Here is an 18380-nt window from a genome sequence, read left to right on the forward strand (position 1 = left end):
ATCTGGTCCCATCACTTCACGGCAAATAGATGGGGAAACAAAGGAAACAGTGACAGAGTTTATTTTCTTGGGCTCCAAGATCACTGCAGATGGTGACTATAGCCACGAAATTCAAAGATGCTTGCTCCTTGGAAGAAAAGCTATCACCAACCTAGATGGCATATTAAAAAGCAGAGACATTACTTTGCCAACAAAGGTCTGTCTAGTCAAAGCTATGGTTTTTCCAGTAGTCATGAATGGATGTGAGAGTTGGACTATAAAGAAAGCTAGGCACTGAAGAATTGATGCTTTTGAAGTGTGGTGTTGGAGAAGACTCTTGAGAGTCCCTTGGACTTCAAGGAGATCCAACCAGTCCCTCCTAAAGGAAATCAGTCCTGAATAGTCATTGGAAGGACTGATGATGAAGCTGAAACTCCAATACTTTGCCCACCTGATGTGAAGAACCACTCATTGGAAAAGACCCTGATGCTGAGAAAGACTGAAGGCAGGAGGAGAAGGGGATGGCATCACCAACTCAATGGACATGAATCTGAGTAAACTCCGGGAGTTGGTGATGGACAGGGAGGCCTGGCGTGCTGCAGTCCATGGAGTCACAAAGATTCGAACATGACTGAGCAACTGAACTGAACTGAACTGAGTGTAAAACAACAAACAGAGACCTCAGTTAAATAGAGTCAGGAGACCAGAAGGGGGAGCTCTCATGTCCTGTGACAATAGCAGAGCCCAACCAGAAGAAGAAAGACTCCTCTCCTGGCAATAACTCAGCCAGTGAGAAGCCGTGGACCTTGTGTTCTGTATCCTCACCTTCCTTTTTCTCTCTATGAAAGAGTGCTCCTTCTCTTGCCGTGGAGGGACTTGTACTGTGACTGGCTGTCATTGCAGACCCTAAATTGCAATTTTCTGCTGAACCCCAATAGACCCGTCTCCACCAGGAAAATATCTGGCTGTCTATTTGTTTCAGGTCAACATTGGTCAAGACTTTCTTGGCTCGAAGTGATAGAAACCGAACTGATTTTAGTGTTAAATAATCAGAAGACAGAATTCCAGGCTATGTCTGGAGTTTACACATCTGCATCTTATGTTTTTTAAGAATGTGATGCCTTTCTTATTCTGCAAATTAAAGGTTTGTTTGGTGTTCCCCTTTTAATCCTTGAAATAATGCTGCTGTGCCCCTTGTAACTACAAGGCTGACTGAGGCACAGTAGCTAAGCTCAAAGACTCTTCTTCTTCAGCTTTCACTTGACTTCATTAGTCTTTCTCTTCTTTACTCTTTGTGATCCCAGGTGGCACAGTGGTAAAGAACCCTCCTGACAATGCAGGAGATGCAAGAAATGCAGGTTCAATCCCTGGGTCGGGAAGATCCCCTAGAGTAGGAAATGCCAACCCACTCCCGTGTTCTTCCCTGGAAAATCCCATGGACAAAGGAGCTTGGGGGGGCTGCAGTCCATTGAGTTGCAGAGTCGGACACAGCTGAGGGACTGAGCGCACGTGAAACAGGTCCCAGAGTGAGATCTTAGCCTTTTGGAAACTTAAGCCCAATTTCTGCACCGCTGAGGAAGTGCTTGTTCCTGGTACATTGCACTTTAGTGGAGTGGGGGACCCTTTAAACATGCCCAGAAGCTGCCTTTGTGGAAGAAATGGAGCCGTAGTCTCAGAGCATTTTCCTGGGGTTGGATTTGAGGTGTGTGTCCTGCAACACGTGCTAGGCGAGGCTAGTAGTTGCTTGATTCACTGAAAACAAAATCACAAAAAGCAAGAAGTCATAAAAAATGATTCATACGTGCCTTAAACATTTTTATTTTAGCATAAAACATATAAACTGACATTCATTTGCCAATCTTTGATGTAAAGCTAAGGTGTTTTCTCTTAATTGGCACTATATGTGGTCTCTCTTAATAAATTACACCCTTAATGCATCCCCTAAGGTTTGCAACTCCAGTTTCTTTACATTGGAGCAAGAAATAAAGTGGCTTGCAAAGAAATCTGATTGAATAATCTTTCTCAATTGTTATAATTTCCCCCCAAGTCCTTCACAGTTCTCTCGGCCACAGTAATCCGACGGTTTGCATGAACTTTTACAGGCTCGTGTTCATCAAGCAGTTCTGAAGAATTTGATTTATTTTTCACTGACTCATCTCTTTCCTTATACACTCATATTTCATGGGTTGTATATATTTAATTTACATAAGCCTCATTTGCTTATATAATAACGATAACAATGATAACTCCAACATGTTTGGGAATAAACCCAATTGATTCTTGGTAAGCAGTGCCAAGTTATAAAGTTGGAATTCGCTAGAGAGAAGCCTTTGAGTGAGGGCTCACAGATGCTTAGGCCTGTGTGGTGGGTCCTGGGCTCTGCCCTGCCCTGCCCTGGACTCCTCGGTCCACTTGGGTGTCACCTACAGCTTTGGCATCTTCTCTGTCTCGTGTGGTGTCTCTTTAGCTAAGGAGAGTCTGGAAGTGGAAGTGCCAGGGTGCTGCACATCATGGAAGAAATTCATGAGGATGGGAGTTGATGGAGAAGCATGCCACCTTTTCATGCTTCGGTGAGATTTTCCTCAGTCACTAGGGGCCCACGAAGCTCACCTGCTCACTAATAGCCTCTTAATTAACTCCTTCCCCTTCCGGCTTCCCTTCCTTATCCCTCATGGGTCTCCTTTGCTTCACCTCCTGAATAAACAACTGGGACCCACATTCTTGACTCTAGGTCCTCTTTGGAGAGAATCAAACCTACGACAAGCATGGCTCAGGATGCTGCATGGAGGATGCAGAGGCCCTGTCAGGTGAGTGGATTCAATGGAAGCCACGCAAAAAGCAGCCATGTGGCTGGGAAATCTAACTTGGTCTCTCCCACCTCAGACTGTGAAGTAATTTCTGCCCTTGTTTTCTGCACACATGGTGCTTCTTCCAATCAGCTTTGACTTCCTTGTTAGCCTGATGAGGACTTGTCTTGGGGGATCTGTTACAAGTTTCTGGCTGGAACAACAGTTGGATGGGATTTATCTCAGTCACCTGACCCCAGTCCTATCTCTTTACTTCTTAATTTGCCTTGAACTTTACAAACTGGCCATCCTGGGCTTTTAGCATCATATGTGTCCTGGTTTCAGTTTTCCATCCTGATTCTTAGGTGTGCCTCCCCTAGACTTCAGTTTACCTGTGGTTCTTCTGGGCTCCTGACTACCGGAATTCACCACTTAGCTGAGACCTGGTCTTGGACTTCTGTCCTGAAACTCCCCAGCCCGCTTCCAACTCTCCTCCCCATTTTCCCTCTTACCTCTACTCCAGTCCTGGCCTCATGCCCTTCTCTCACCTGTGGACTCTGGCCGGCCTTTCTAATGCATGTGCTGCTGCTGCTAAGTCGCTTCAGTCGTGTCCAACTCTGTGCGACCCCAGAGACGGCAGCCCACCAGGCTCCCCCATCCCTGGGATTCTCCAGGCAAGAACACTGGAATGGGTTGCCATTTCCTTCTCCAAGGCATGAAAGTGAAAAGTGAAAGTGAAAGTGAAGTCGTCTCTGACTCGTCGCAACCCCATGGACTGTAGCCTACCAGGCTCCTCTGACCATGGGGTTTTCCAGGCAAGAGTACTGGAGTGGGTTGCCATTGCCTTCTCCCTCTAATGCATGTACTGATAAGTATTTTCCTGCAAAACTTACCTTCCCACCACTTAATGCCATCTAAATGTTTTTCTTCAAAGATACACAATATTGAGTTAATGCTCTTTCAGCGACAGAACAAAACTATTGTATTCTGTCTCTCCCATTCTTAAGAACAAGTGTTTGTATTGTAAAATGATTGAGCCACACTCTATTCTCTCTTATTAATGGAAAATTGGTCATAAATTGCCGAGGCGTGACTAGCTCATTTTCCCAACACAGCTGCAAATGCTTTATGCTGGGATCACTTTCGATTTCTCAGAATGAAAGGAGAAAACTGTAGAACTGACACTTCTTTGAATGGTTCCCAGTGTCGATCCCTACAGAGACGAGGGATTAAAGGTAGCGCCACCTTTAGTCAAGGCTGTTTCCTAGGAGTGTCTGTCTTTATGTTCTCATGGAGTGTTGGAAAAAGCTGCAAACTTTGAGATGACAGGGATTAAACACTTTCTTTAAAAAAAATTATTCTAAAAACTGATCTAAAAAAGCATACATACAAGTGTGCCTTGGAAGTGCTTTGTATTTAATGCACAATAATTCATAATAATACTTTACTATAATTTTTGAAGGCACATTACATCTTACAAAGCATCTTTACCCATAAATTGTCTATTTTAATCCTCGACCATCCTGGTGAAATATATTGCAGTGTTGCCATTTGGTCCTTGAAGAAGATGTTCTGATAGATTTATCGATATGCCCAAGGACACAATCCATTAAAAAAGACACTTGAGCACCTATGTTCTGACACCACACCTGGCATCTCAGTGGATATTCCTCTTTGGTCTCCCTGAAGTTTTGCTTTCTTTTGGGACCAGCCCTTCCTTCGGGAAACTATGTCTTTCTCAATTTCAAGTGAACATCGTAGACTGGCTGCCAAACACTGGCCCCCACTGCTATCTCTTGTACAGGGTTTAGAGTGTGTGCAATCAAAACAGTCCTAGCAGCAAGAACCAAGGGAGAGCATATTAAAAAGCAGAGACATCACTTTTCTGACAAAGGTCCATATAGTCAAAGCTATGGTTTTTCCAGTAGTCATGTATGGATGTGAGAGTTGGACCATAAAGGAGGCTGAGTGCCAGAGAATTGATGCCTTTGAATTGTGGTGTTGGAGAAGACTCTTGAGAGTCCCTTGGACTGCAAGGAGATCAAGGAGTCAATCCTAAAGGAAATCAACTCTGAATATTTATTGGAAGGCCTGATGCTGAAGCTGAAGCTCCAATACTTTGGCCACCTGATGTGAAGAGCCAACTCATTGGAAAAGACCCTGATGCTGGGAAAGACTGAAGGTAGGAGGAGAAGAGGGTGCCAGAGGATGAGATGGTTGGATGGCATTACTGACTCAATGGACATGAGTTGAGCAATCTCTGGGAGATAGTGAAGGACAGGGAAACCTGGCATGGTACAGATCATGGGGTTTCAAAGAGTCACATTCAACTGAGCAAGAATAACAAAGAACCAAGGGAAGGAGACTTCTGTCTCTTGGGTGGTAAATGTCAAGGCTGTTTTCTGTCATTGGGAAAGACAGTCCAGTTCATGAGGACAGAGTTGACATCAGGAGGGGAAGGGAGATGAGAGGCAGAGATGGGGAGTCCCATGGTCTGACGTGAGTGGTGCCAGCCGGTGTGGCCAGACCACCCCAGTCTGTCATAGCTTTCTGATAGTGTTGGCCCACAATCAACTCCTTCCCCCAGGCCCGTGCACTTGGGGTTTGTCCATTGCATTCAAAAGACACAGCTTTGTTTTCTGGTGCATTATTACTCATTTGAACCTCACAAGAACACCAGGGGTTAGGCATCAGTTAATATAATTTCTGTTTTGGAAATTTACTGAGATTCTGTTCATCTGAGACTCATCTACAAGAGACACAAATCAGTAGGTGACCAAGTTGAAATTAGAAATCCCCTGTTTTTAATACCAACTGCAATAATTTTCTTCCTTTCCACACAATTTATCTACTTCCAGAGATGAGAAAAAGTAAGATAAGACAGAATCCTCATATTTGATTAGGTGTAATTTTTCATTTTTCTGAAATAAAAAGCTCTATGTCCATGGGATCACAAAGAGTCAGACATGACTGACTGAACAACACCAAATGTCCTATTAACTGCGATGTCCCCACTCTGAGATTAAGAGATAGGTCTTCTCCCAGTTCACTCCATCCCCAATACATTGCTATTTAGTTTAATCACTGAGTATCTGTCTCACATAAGGACCAATATTGGTGATGGACATTTTAATACATGTAGATTCTTTGAACTTAAAGATTCTTTGGCTTTTAAAAAACTGCGCTGATGTTTTTGTTACTTTTGCCATCCATGACCTGTATGAGGCCGCTTCTCCTGGCTGCAGGGGCTGTTGGCTGCAGGGGGTGTTGGCTCCTAGACACCCCCTTTTTCTGAGAGAATTGCCTTCAGTTTCCAGGAGCTGCACCAGTTAGAAATGTCTGAAGGTTATGCTCTTCTCTTTTTTTATTTTCAATTGTAATACTTTTATTGGCAGTATAATTGATTTACAATGTGTTAATTTCTGCTGTACAGCAAAATGATTCAGTTATTAATCTCTTCTTTTCCATTACGGTTTACATTTATGTTATTTATATTCTGTTTTGTATTTTTTCCATTATGGCTTATTATAGGATATTAAATCTAGTTCTCTGGGCTATACAGTGGAGCTCTGTTGTCTGTCCATCCTGTATAGAAAAGCTCACATCTGCTAGCCTCCTTCCCACTACGTCTCTCACTTAAGCCACTTTCTGTTGGCAAGCACCGGTCTATTCTCCATGTTTGTGACTCCGTTTCATGGATAGATTTGTCTCTTGAGGCAGCTTTCAGCCAGTGACAGACTGATCTGGGTGCCACACACATGTCAGAACTCCCTATGGGGTCAAGCTGAGAGTAGGCTTCACGTAAAACACTTCTTTCCTTGCCTTCTTCCCCTGGTCTCTCCTGCATCTATTCCTTCCTGACCAGGTCCCTCTGAGCACTCTGTCTCTCTTACCAAGAATCCCCATCTAACACTCTTCTGGGGATGCTTCTGGGGACTCTGGCCTCAGGCATCATCTTCCCTCTCTTAGTCACAGCATCATTTCCTTATCTCATGAGTCCTTTCTACTCACCTCTGCACCCAATAATCACATACTTGCTAACTATGTGGGTAAATGGAAGAGAATGAGCAGCCTGGCAGCTTCAGGTTTTGGCTGAACCTCATTGGAAAAGACCCTGATGCTGGGGAAGACCGAAGGCAAAAGGAGAAGGGGATGGCAGAGGATGAGATGGTTAGATAGCATCACCAATTCGATGGACATGAATTTGAGCAAACTCCAGGAGACAGTGAGGACAGAGGAGCCTGGCGTGGTGCAGTTCATGGGGTTGCACAGAGTTGGATGTGACTCAGGGACTGAACACACACACACACATACTCCACCGGCCCTGTTGCATAAAGCTGGTTAAGCCAACAGGTCTGAAGAGTGGTGGTTGTCCTGCATTTCCTAAAATAGCAGAGCAGAAACTGTGCTAATTTTAGATACGGACACAAAATGCCTGGGGATATAAAGATGTGATTTTCTTTTTTTTTTCCCCTTACAAGATCAAATATATGAAAAAGGATGCAGGAAGCACAGGAGAGTTAAGTATGTCATGCTTTTTGCTTTAACTGAAGTCAGGGCAAGGCTGTCCCCTCTTCAGAATGGTGTGTCTGGCTCTGGGGTCCTAAGGCTGCAGCCCAGCACAGTGTGTGTGGTGGGGGGTCTCGCATCCACAGCCATTATGTGTTGAACAGGGAGTAGGTGCTGGAGTCTGTGCTCCGAGAAACAAGGCAAAAAATAAACCAGAAAATCAAGTCCATAGCTGGTAGTTTATCACAGAGGCAACAGTCACCATGTTCGTAGTGAGGACAGAAGCAGTCATGAGATGGGAAGGGAGAAGCCATTGCCATGGAAAGGAGCTGTCTGTGCCAGAAGAGGTGCTTGTTGACATCTTTTATGTATTTCAGAAAAAGTTTGGTTGGCAGACGTGGCCAAAGGGAATGGTCTGTACTGAGCACATACATTACAAATTGGGCAGAGATGCCTCACATGTAATCATTTTGTGCTGCTGCTGCTGCTGCTAAGTCGCTTCAGTTGTGTCCGACTTTGTGCGACCCCATAGATGGCAGCCCACCAGGCTCCCCTGTCCCTGGGATTCTCCAGGCAAGAACACTGGAATGGGTTGCCGTTTCCTTCTCCAATGCATGAAAGTGAAAAGTGAAAGTGAAGTCGCTTAGTCGTGTCCGACTCTTCGCGACCCCACAGATTGCAGCCTACCAGGCTCCTCCATCCATGGGATTTTCCAGGCAAGAGTACTGGAGTGGGTTGCCATTGCCTTCTCTGATCATTTTGAAGTACGCACAATTGTTGTCTCATATTCAAGTATAGAAAACCAGACTGAAGGTTGGGTGACTAGCCTGAGGTTACATAGCTAGCGGCTTAAATAGGGCTAATTCTGAGCCATTCATTACATACTTTGCTTCCCCTTTCCTCACACCCTTCCCAACCCCTGCCAACTATTCAGCTCTGTAACCCGACTCTGTCCGTTTGATATGCAGATAGTTTCCCCATTTTACAGAGCTGGAAAGCTAAGACTCAGTAATGTCACTGATACCACACAGCTAATTTTAGATCTATTTTTTCTAACTGTAATAGTTGTTACCTACTCAAGGATCACTGTCTTGTCGTGGAGAAGGGGCTTGCATAACTCAATGAAGCTATGAGCCATGCTGTGTATGAGTTCCAAAGAATAGTTAGAAGAGACAAGAAGGCCTTCTTCAATGAATGATGCTTAATAATAGAAGAAAACAACAAAAGGGGAAAGACTGGAGATCTTGTCAGGAGAGTTGGAAACATCAACGGAGCATTCTGCCCAAAGATGGGCACAATAAAGGATAAAAATGATAGAGAGAGAGCAGAAGCTGAAGAGATCAAGAAGAGATGGAAAGAATACACAGAACTGCATAAAAAAGGTCTTAATGAACCAGATTACTATGATGGTGTGGTTAGTCACCCAGAGCCAGACATTCTGGAGTGCAAAGTCAAGTGGGCCTTAAGAAGCACTGCTGTTAATAAAGCTCGTGGATATGATGAAATTCCAGCAGAACTATTCAAATCCCTAAAGGATGATGCCATCAAGGTTTTGCATTCATTATGTCAGAAAATCTGGATGACCCAGCAGTGGCCACAGGACTGGAAAATGCCAATCTTCATCCAGTTCCCAAGAAGGGTAGTACTAAAGAATGTGCTAACCATTAGACAGTTGCACTCCTCTCCCATGCTAGTAAGGTCATGCTTAAAATCTTGCATGCTAGGCTTCAGCATTATGTGAAACAAGAACTTCCAGATGTCCAAGCTGAGTTTAGAAAAGAAAAGGGAACTAGAGATCAAATTGCCAACATTCACTGGATTGCTGAGAAAGCAAGGGAATTTCAGTAAAACATCTATCTCTATTTCATTGGCTATGCGAAAGCCTTTGAGTGTGTGGATAATGACCAACTGTGGAAAGCTCTTAGAGAGATGGGGATACCAGATCGTTTTACCTGTCTCCTGAGAAATCTGTATGTGGGTAGAAGCCCGTATGAAACAACCAATAGGTTCAAAATCAAGAAAGGAGTAGGACAGGGCTGTCTGCTCTCACCCCGTTTGTTTAGCCTATACACTGAGCACATCAGGAGAAATGCTGGGCTGGGTGAGTTATAAACTGGAATCAGGATAGGCAGGAAAGCATCAACAACCTCAGACATGCAGATAATACCACTCTAGTGACAGAAAGCGAAGAGGAACTAAAGAGCCTCTTGATGAGGGTGAATGAGGAGCATGAAAGAGCCAGCTTAAGACTAAATATTAAAAAAGACTAAAATCATGGCCTCTGGCCCCATCACTTCATGGCAAATAGAAGGGGAAAAGGTGAAAGTACTGACAGATTTCTTCTTCGTGGGCTCCAAAATCACTACAGACTGTGACTGCGGCCATGAAATTGGAAGATGGTTGTTTCTTGGCAGGAAAGCGATGACAAACCTAGACACTGTGCTGAAAAGCAGATGACAAAGGTCCATATAGTCAAGGGTATGGTCTTCCCAGTGGTCACATACGGTCCCATGAGAGCTGGACTGTAAAGGAGACGGAACGCAAAGAATTTATGCCTTCCAACTGTGGTTCTGGAGAAGACTCCTGAAAGTCCCTTTGACAGCAAGAAGATCAAACCAGTCAATCTTAAGGGAGATCAACTCTGAATATTCACTGGAAGGACTGATGCTCAAGCTCCAGTATTTTGGTCATCTGATATGAACAGATGACTGATTGGAAAAGTCCCTGATGCTGGGAAAGATTGAGGCAGAAGGAGAAGAGGACATCAGAGGATGAGATGGCTGGACAGCATCACCAATTCAATGGACATGAACTTGGCAAACTCCAGGGAGATGGTAAGGGACAGGGAGGCCTGGCATGCTGCAGTCCATGAGGTCTCAAAGAGTCAGACACAATTGGATGACTGAACAACAACAACAAAATTGTTGTTATGGTAATAATCAATAAGAAGTTCTGAATAACTTGTTATACAAAGAGTTATTTCTTTTGCATAGTGTCAGGTTGAGATGTTTTCTGCTTGTTCTCAGTCTTTGCCTTTTTGTTAGCTTTGAAAGATACTTTCTAGCCAGGTGTAGCAGGAATTATGGGGCATGTCCCCGTCCAGTGACTCAGTAGGGATTATCGTTTGGCTGTTTTATTTATGGTTCCTCTCGTTTCTGCTTCTCCCATCCAGAGGACATTTAAGTGTGTTCTCCTTTGGATCCTTCATCTTTCTCTTCCTTGATTGGGTTGCCTGTCTTCCAGTATTACTCAAGTCCAAGGTAGAGCCACCATGGTTGCACCAAAACCCTCCTGACTCCCAACAAACCTGCCTTGATCACCCCCTTGGGCTTAACCAGCTGTTCTTCATCACTGCTCACAAAAGTGAGCAGACACTGCTTCCTGGCCCAGTCTCTCACTAATCCCTCCACATCCCATTTGGTATAATGCCATTATCTCTCTAGGTGTGTGCAGTGTATGCGATTGTATATCAGTGCATCATTCCTACCAACACATGTATGTAACATATTATTTTGTACTAGGAAAAGTTCCCCAGAGGTCACCATGTGTTCAGTCTCTCCATTTTATAGATAAGGAACTGAAGCCCAGGGCTGTGACTTTGCTTAGGGTCACACGATTACATGGTGGGAGAGCCGGGACCAGAAGCCATCCTCCTCTTCTTCCTCCTCATCATTATTACCATCATCATCATCCTCAGTGTTTTTTCCCACAACTAGCACTCAGAAACACATGTGCCATGACATATGATGTAGGTTCAGGAGCTCATGATAGCTTGGAGGATGACTTAGGGCTGCTTCCCCAGAAACAGACCAGACAGTAAGGTTTTAAATGAAGGTGAGTCATTGAACACGTGCTCCCAGGAGAAACCAGGGAGTGTAGAGAAGAAGCAAGTCCAGGGAAGAGGAAGGAGCCAAGCAAGGTGTGACTCCAGGCAAAGTTTTGCCTCCTCTGGTCCTGCAGGAATCTCAGAAGTGCAGAAATTACACTGCAGAGACCTCCGTGCTCAGGATCACAGAGCTGGGCTTTCACACCTCTTAATCAGTCACTGTCTTCAGTTTGTCTCAGGAGACATAGAATTCTGATTTTTTGTGCCTAAAGTGGCTTCAGGAGCCCAAGAGAAGACCTCTGAGAGAAGCTGCAGGTCCAGGGTGGTAGAAGGAAGGGTGCCAGAGGCTGGTGTGTGCTACAGATACAAATAAAAGGCATGGAAGTGGGACAGGTTCTCTCATGACTTTCCAAAATAAAGGCATGGGAGTGGGATAGGGTCTCAAACTTTCCTAGCAACCTGATCTTCCATGTCTTCCATCAGACACTCCTTCTCCACGACTCCACTTGGCTGCCTCCTGCATCTTCCATGTCTCAGCTCCCTTTCCAAGAGGCCTTCCATGACCATCATGTCTAATGTAGGTCCCATCTCCAGCCATCACTCCCCATCCCTCACCCCTGCTTTATTTTCTTTGGTGTACTTCTTGCTCCATAAATTTATTTGTTTCCAAGTTTTATCTCTCTGCCCAGTAGAAGCTCCATCAAGCCTGAGATGTCATCCTTCTTGTTACCATTTTCTCTTCAATCCTAGAAGAGGGTTTGGCACAGAGTAGGTGTTTCATATATATTTGCTGAATAGGAATGGATGAATGTAAAGAATCACCAGTTGTGAAGTGTCTGTAGAGAAACGTGGAGCTATTATGAGGTTCTGGCAGTGGGTGTTCTGGCTTGCAGAATTCGTTGTTGTTCTCTGATCAGTATGCAAGGAACTAGATATGAAGGATTGTATTAAAGTTCAATCTATAGTCTTCCAAATTATTATAGATAATATTAGTCTTAATGGGGATATGTTACAGTGGTGAAATGCTTCCAGAAAGTTTTTGAAGAAAATTATGGTGTTGAAGGGAGCCTTTTAGTTCTTTGATGCATTATGTCACTCAAAGGAATATAATAGCTTCTCTTTTTCTCCCAAAAGATACGTGCATTTCATTGTATGTCATTATCTGATATATGTTTGGCATAAAAGGCACTTTTCCCTTTTCCTCTTTCTTTAAAAAAAAATTGCATGGCATGCATATAATAGAAAATGGCCATGAATGGGTACCATATTCTACTCTACAGTATATCTCATCTGGGAATAGCCCACCCACCCATTTTTCCTACTGTGGTGTGGGGGATATATTGATTCATTACATAATTTGTATTCTTTTCTTCAGATCAGAAATTGGCCTAGGCATTCAGACAGCACAAATCTCTCCCCCTGCACCAATATTTTTCCCTTTAGCCAAATACCATTTCCCGGAGCAGCAATTTAGTCATTACCCTGTGATATAAAAGAAATGTGAAATCTGTCACAAGGAAGATGATGTTGTGACACAGACAGGGATCCTTTGGGAGGTTTAACCAGCTTTTCCATAAGATTGAAATGAATGTGACACTATGTTCAGATTCATAATTAAATTTACTCTTTTTTTTTTTTTTTCTTTAACGTGTGTGTGTTCCTTACTATGGAGAGAATGAGAATGAGGAAATGTGGCTCTTGGTACAGAATAAGGACAGGAATCAATCTGAACCTTGAAATTAGCAGTGTAAACATATGGGTTATGCTTTCACTTAAGTTTCAAGGCACTTCATGTAAAGTGTCAAACTAGAGCTATGACTCTGGTAGGGGCTAATAATAGAGGGCTAATGTAATCCCAGGGAGAATTGTAATTACCTTTTAAATGCCTTTCTTCTGTGATAGGCAGGAGTTGCAGCTGTGGCTGGTCTCATCACTCCAGTGTTGGCACATGTAGGCACCTAATAAATATTTATTGAAATTAGAAATAGATATGAGAGGAGAGTCAGGGGTAGGGGAGAAGGGGAGGAAAGTGAAGGGAGGGGGAGGACTTCTGAAACAAGCACCCCAGAGGTTTGGTACTGTGAGAACAACCTACACCCCCCATACAGTGAGGAAGTGCAAAAAGACAAGGGAAGCAACTTGGAGAAGTAAAGGTCTGAAGATGCTGGGTGATCAGGAAGAAAGCAAATAGACTCGGGATGTATAAGATGTACGAGACTTCAGTAGTATCCCTGTTCTTCATCCCTGCATGTGTCCATTCCTTCTGCCTTTGACTGCAGGGCTCTCTCCATTGTGGGCTTCCCATGGTTAAACTGTGTGCTTTTGTTTGGCCACTAAAATAATGGTTAAGAGATGTGTTGAGGGTATGTGGGACTCCTGATAATTTTTACAGGATCCCTATCTATATAGACAGTTTGATTTTAAAAGATTTTAGAAAATGAATAGGCCTATCTGACATGTATAGTGATATATTGATGAAGATTTATAGTGATATATTGATGAAGATTTAGAGTACTAGGTGGAGAAGGGGTGCCTATGTGTTTGGTTGTTATCCAATCAATGCTTTGGAAGACTCTGCATCGTTTAGGTATCATCTCCTTCTGTTCAGGTCCAGGAATTATCTCTTCATGTTCTTATTGTTAGATGCACTATTCTGGGCTAATTTTGTATTTATCACTACAAAAGAAAAAAAAAGTGAAAACTCTGTTATTACTCAGAGCACCATGAAGAACCGGATTTTTCATAATCTGTTTGGATAATAGCATTTGGAAACAATATAGACACTTTTTAACTCTGCAGATCCCTGATACCATGTATTCCCTGAAGGTGATTTATCATCTGTCCATCATCATGGTCCATCATCCATCATGCCACCATAAGTACTGGAGTCTTTCAAAGGTCATTGCCATGCTTCATCAAGGACCACCTCAACTGTAAGTCCTGCTTAGAATTTGCAGGGACATATACATGATGATTGTTTTCTGATATTGTTGAATTTATGATTGGGCATATTATAGATTAAAAATAGAACAGCATATCTTCCAACCATTTCTTCTCTTAAACTCTTGAGGCTATGGTCACTGTATTTCTAGAATGTGATCTCCTAATCTCCATTCAACAATACCAGCAGGAAGGCTGGGTGAAGGGCCCTGAGGTGGAGCACATACTGTGGTCCATCCCTCGTGAGGCATGACTTAAGGCTTATTCAGAAAGCATCACTCCACCACATGGAGTGAAGGTCCGTTACAGTGGAGACCCAATGGTCAGCAAACCCTATGGAGAAGATAGGTGTATTCAACCTTTTACTCAACAGAGCATGAGTCTGAGGGAGGAGCAAGTGTCCATCCTGGGGACCAGCTGCAGAGTGCTCACTGGGTAGAGGATGGCTCTGCCACCCCCATTACCTCAGGTGCTTCAGCCCCCAGAGGCCCCCTGCAAAGAGATGAGCACTGACCAAGCCGAAGGGTAGCCATTGATCACTGGCAGCCAGGAGCCGTGATCTTGTATGACATCTGATGTGAGTGAGATTCACCCAGATTTAGCAATTCAGCACTGTTTTAGTGGCCCGAATTCATGCAGTCCCACAAAAGAAATTCTGCTGTTCTGACTGCCAGCAAATGATTTATTCATCACACCACCCTCCTGGAACCCCCAGGACAACCCCATGGACAAGAGTCCTTGAAGTCTTAGGGACATCTGGTCAACTCTGTGGACTAAAGGATTAGAAAGTGCTATGAAGAGAGAAACTGTGACTAGGTCCCCATGGGTCCTGCCCTTTGTGAACTTGGCCAGTTTCTTAATACTGTTTTCATTTCCCTGTCTGTAAAATGGAGATAATCGTGGTTCTTATTTTGATTATTTATTTTGGTGAAGATTAAATGAGCTATTTCATGCATAGCTCTTAGAAAACTGCCTACCACAAATCGAAGACTTTGCTATTTGTCTTGAGCTATTTGCCATGATCTGTGTCATGCTCTTCCTCCTGGCATTTCCTTGTTATTTTTGGCTCCCACTGAACAATGTTTGCCTCATTGAAATGCACAACCTCTCCATTCACGGCACAACAAACTTCCTGAGTTCTTAGCCAGCAGTAGGGTAGGAAATGTGAAGCTTTCAGAACAAAGGAATATCCTAAAATACATGTGTGTTGTTCTAACAGAAAAATGAAGACACACCAAGGCCCTTCCTTAGGAGGTATAGGTAACAGAAAATAGAAATGACAGCTATTGTTCTAGGAGAAAGAAAGGCTGTAAAATGAGATTACAAGTGATATTATGTTTTCCTTCATCCGCCTTCTGGTACTATTACTTCTAATGCTATTAGGACTTTTATTGCCTTTTTTTTTTTTTCTAACATCCAATAAATGTCAGGCACTGTGCAAGATGTGTGTCATAGAAAGGAAATGAAGGGACAATGCTTTACGGTTCCAGTGAGGGAACAAAATGTCTAAATACTTTCAGAGGCTCTGAAGAAATTTCAGAGTAATGTTCATGGAGAAAAGGGTCCCTGGGATATCTGGAAAATATGATTAAAAATATTTATACCACCAAAGCAATGATGTACATATAATTTTAAAACATTTCCTTTAATACAGCAAGTGCAAAACAGAGAATGATGATGTTTAGCTAAGTGATCAGTGTGTATCTGGATGATTCTTTATACAGCATTATTATGATTAACCAATTAAAGAGCAGATGAAGGTGTCTCTTCACAGTGAAAAGGCCTCTTGTCCTTGAGGCAGAAGATTTGACTCTTTTGTACACTAGCTGGGTGTATTACTTTAATTCTTGCAATTACAAATAAGAATGTTGGAATAAACAGAATCAGCCTGCAATTGTCTGCCTTCGGTAAAAAACTGGGAATATTATTGCTGGCATGTTTATGGCAAATCTAACAATGTTACTCCGGAGAAGGCAATTGGCACCCCACTCCAGTACTCTGGCCTGGAAAATCCCATGGATGGAGGAGCCTGGTAGGCTGCAGTCCATGGGGTTGCTAAGAGTCGGACAGGACTGAGCAACTTCATTTTCACTTTTTAATTTCACGCATTGGAGAAGGAAATGGCAACCCACTCCAGTGTTCTTGCCTGGAGAATCCCAGGGACGGGGGAGCCTGGTGGGCTGCCATCTATGGGGTCGCACAGAGTCGGACATGACTGAAGCAACTTAGCAGCAGCAGCAGCAGCAGCAGCAATGTTACTCAGTTCTTAGATATCATAATGGCATCTGTCTTACACATACACACACACATACAACACACACACAACTCCTATTACTACTAGTCAGAGTAATTAATATGATCCATCAGATCTTTGGGAGAGTGATTCCCATTGATCATAGTCCCATTCTTTTAATCAGGAAATCTAATTTTTAAAGATCTTAGAGCAATTTTAACTTGTCTATTTATGCTTAGGTAAAGAAAAGTACAAAATATAAGGGGATGTATGACCAAAAAGGATGTGAAGATATGCTTATGTTCACTAGTAATTATGGGGATAACATTAAAAATATAGTTTATTCTATGGTATCACAGAGGAGCCAGGAGGGCTGCAGTCCATGGGGTTGCAAAGAGTCAGAGAAGACTGAGTGACTAACACACATACATGGTATTATATAGGAAGGTATAGTTTCACAACCATCTTATTGGTGAAGACAGTAAGTCTGATAATATCAAGTGTTTGGGGGGATGTGGGAAACCTTTGCTGGTGTGAGTATAAATTGGTTCAACTACTTTGGAGAAATATTTAGTGATATCCAGGGGAAATATTTAGCAATATCAAGTGTATTAGTTATCTCTCACTACAATAAAACAAATGACTGTGTTTAACAAATAATAATATGTAACAAATACCCCAAGACTTGAGTATTTTGAAACAAGAACCATTTACTGTTTTGATGGGCTCTCCCAGACATCTGTGGTCAGTAGTAGGTCAGCTAGAAAAGTCTAATAAGTCTCACCAAGTCACATGGTTGGTTTTGGGCTGGCTGGAGCCTGGTCTAGGATGGCTGTTGATATGCCTGGGCTCTCTCCTCCACATGTCTCATATATGTCTGTTCTAACTCTCTAGCAGGCTAGGAACATTCTCTTAGATGTCTCAGAGAAGACAGAATGAGCAAGTTTAATCATACAAGGATACAAGTAGAAATGCACAATCACTTTTCAAGCCCATGTTTGTATTGCATTCACTATTATCCAATTGGCCAAAGCAAATTACATGGCCAAGCTTAGGGTTACGCTATTCTAGGAAAAAGTGTGTGGATAGGGGGATGCCATTAAATAGGGTCATTTTTCCAATATGTCTGACTCATTATGTTGCATGGAAGACTCATGTATCCTAAGACCCAACAATTCCATTCATTAAATCTCTGATCTATGTATTCAAGGTGACATATACAGGTGTACTGATAGTGATATCACTTGTAATTATAAAAAGAAATTATAAAGGACCTACATATTCACCAAGAGTTAAAAATTTGATAGTCATACACCAGATACCATGATGGAGTGAAAATGAGTACATTAGATCTATAGCTTGCACAAGACATGAATCTTCACGTTGAATCTTCATGTTGAGATCTTCAACTTCAAATATTAAGTAAAAGAAGGCAAATCAAAGAAGGATATGGGGAGAATAATATTATTTAGGAAAATTAAAATAACAGAAATACAACAGGAAAGTGATTCTTTGTTTATGAAAACACATGCAGTAAAATACTAACTTATGTGGTTCTCTCTGGGAAGGTGGAAGAGAGGAAGAGAAGCAGAAAAGGAGGGAGGAAAGGGCTGGATTCCTTTGTTCTTGTATTATGTCTTTAGGAAATTGGTAGTAGAACTATAGGTCTGGTTTACTCTTCTTAATTTTGAAATAATTCATAATATTAAAAAATTCTAAGGGAAATATTCAGTATACATGAAACATCCAGAGAGTTTTATCTAGGACAACATAAAAACTCTTATTACCTATCTAAGAAAAAAGCCTATTTATTAGTTACTAAATGGACCAATGCAAATAAACTGATGTTTTCTTGGGATGACATGAGAGTAGGGTTGGTGATGTAAACAAGGATCACAACTGAACTGGATCAAGGAGGCTTCTGTTCAGTATTCAAGCAAATTGTCAAAGCAGACCAGCCTCTGTTAGTCAACACCAAGAGAGGGTCCATTTACAGATAAACTGAGTGTAAGAAAATATCTGTAGAGATATTGTCACCCACACAACAGTGGCAATAAAAACTTTTCATGTGCGACTGTGTGCATATCCATAGCTCGGTCACGTCATG

The 18380-nt window shown here is 42.6% G+C and overlaps 1 long non-coding RNA gene across 1 annotated transcript; it reads right to left on the reverse strand.

Moving 5' to 3' along the window:
* Positions 1 to 1591: 1591 nt before the first annotated feature.
* Positions 1592 to 2546, reverse strand: LOC129625293 (uncharacterized). Its single transcript, XR_008701319.1, has 2 exons — positions 2407 to 2546; positions 1592 to 1731 (listed from the first exon to the last, which is right to left on the reverse strand). It is a non-coding gene; the product is annotated as an uncharacterized LOC129625293 (long non-coding RNA).
* Between the last annotated feature and the right edge of the window lie 15834 nt (positions 2547 to 18380).

The sequence above is a fragment of the Bubalus kerabau genome, chromosome 13, assembly GCF_029407905.1.
Source record: "Bubalus kerabau isolate K-KA32 ecotype Philippines breed swamp buffalo chromosome 13, PCC_UOA_SB_1v2, whole genome shotgun sequence".
Taxonomy (NCBI): Eukaryota; Metazoa; Chordata; class Mammalia; order Artiodactyla; family Bovidae; genus Bubalus; species Bubalus kerabau.